Genomic DNA, 2496 nt, shown 5'->3' on the forward strand with positions numbered 1-2496 from the left:
TAAGAGAGAGAGAGAGAGAGAGAGAGGGAAGAAAAAAAAAAAGAAATCAGGTATAGGTTGAGAAATGTGGAAATAAAAGGTGGGACAGTGATTGAGATGGAATGAGAGAAGACTTGATAGCAATGTGTATCATCAATTGACCTCATTTTGTTGAATTTAACATCGCATATTACCAAAATTGGATCAATCTTATTTATGTCAACATTTTCGCCATTTTGTCTCTTTATAACTTTCTCGTTTGATATTATTTTTTAAATAAATCACAATAAACATCATTAATTAATTATTTATTGATAATTTAATAAGTAATTTAATAATCAAAAATAATTTAATTAAAACAATAAATAATTTTAATTTGAAGTTCAAATAACAAGATATTTTTTAAAGAAAAATGAATAAAAATGAAGTAAAAACAGAGAAAAAAAAAGCAAATGGGAAATTAACAAATATATTTTACAAAAATATGATAGATGAATTTTTGTAAGCTAGTATGAAATTTTTTTAATTTTGTAAAGATTTTAATAAACTTTGCAAAGTTTTAATTTATTGAAGAAATTTTAATAAATAATTTTCATAAAATTCGCAAAAAAATGTGAAGTATAGTAAATTGGTGGAGTAATCTATTTTGATACATTAGATATTGCTTTTTAAAAGTTTATAAAAGATTTTAATAAATCATTTGAAATTTAAAATGGTGTCATCAATTGTGGTCAATTTCTGTATTTTCTAATCAATCTCATTTATACATTTAAGCATCTTTGTGATATTTTAAAGCACATTTGTAGCTGGCATATTTAGCAGTTTGTGCTTATTTCTCTCCTTTTTTTTCCCATTTATTAAAATAAAAAAAAGAAAATTTTTATTCCACATAAAACTTTAATCATTTTTTGCAAATATCAAATAAAATCAAATAATATAAAAATCGACATTGATTGATTTGAATTTGAAATAATTTTTTAATATTCATTAACATTTCAATACTATAATCTTGTATTGATGATTTTAACGAAAACAATAAACGACAAAAAAAAAAAATTAGGGGGGAGGAAAGGAAAAAAAAAAAGGATTGTATTATTTATTTGACAAACTTGTAGGTGTATATGTAGACGTCATGTATTCAGTTATTACACTCAACAAGTTCTTTTTTTTTTGGTTTTTTTTTTTTTTTTTTTTGCAAGTTACTTTCTCCTCTTCATCACATCCCATTGAGATTTTTTCTTTGTGGCATGCATTTATCGCTGGTTTGAAACGAAATCAACCAATGGGACAAAAAAAAAACGAAAAAAAAACTTCTTTTGCCTTTTGTTGTGATTGGCATTTTTATATCCATTTTCATCACGAATTTTTTTGTTCAAATCATATAAGAAAGATATTTTATACATATTGATCGATCAACGATCAGTCAGAATTTTTTGTTATCTCACAAATCTGATAATAAAAGGGAAAAATGGAAGAAATAAGAGGGACATTTTGATTCGTTCATTTTCAATTTGGAATGAATAAATTTATGAAATATTTTGTGAAGTTTATTTTATTTAAATATATTTTTGCGATTATTGTTAACATTAATGGATTAAATATAGATCTGTTGACTGGATTATACCATAAACCATCGAATCAGTAAGATATGGCAAGGATTACAGGAAGGACGGTTGAATGATTGAAAAATTCGTATAAAATTGATGTGCCTGAACAGTAAAATGATTTCATCTGCATTAAATAATGATTGAATAATCGAATCAAATTTGATAATTGTATTTAGTAACTAACGATAGCTTACAGATTTATCTTATGGAAATTTTAAATTGAAACTTCAATTATGTTTATTTCGAAGTTAGAATTATAGTATAATATTCAAAAATTGGAAATATATGAAAATGGAAAAAAAATTCACAATATTTTCTGATCAATCTCGTAGAAAGGAGAAATGATGACACATACCACCTAGACACCTGCCCATTTTGTGTCCAATTCTAACATCGTGATCTTTGGCCAATTTTACTACGCTTAAATTCATTGATGCAACCGATAGTATGATGATGATGTTGTAACTTCCAACACATCACACGATTAAATTTCATTTTGCGCATTCTGTTGTCTTAACGATGACATAGGAGTGCAATTATCATTGGCTTATTTTGCAAACTTTTTTTTTTTTTTTTTGCTATTACTATACAATTTTGATTTATATTTAATTTTTTCTTTTACAAAATCAAAATTTGAAAAGTGACATAAATACAATATACCCTTCCGACTAATTCTACATTTGCTCACCACCACTTATTTTTTTTCTCTCTCTCTCTCCCTGTATTTCCTAATTTTCTTTTCATTTCTGCATCATTTATCTTGTTGGTATCCATTCGTGTTAAATCATCATCATCATTATCATTGTTATCCTTATTATCATCATCATCATCATCATCATCATCGTCATCATTATCATTATCATCATTATTATCATTATCATCATTATCATTATCATCATTATCATTATCA

This window comes from Loa loa, assembly GCF_000183805.2.
Source record: "Loa loa unplaced genomic scaffold supercont3.180, whole genome shotgun sequence".
NCBI lineage: Eukaryota > Metazoa > Nematoda > Chromadorea > Rhabditida > Onchocercidae > Loa > Loa loa.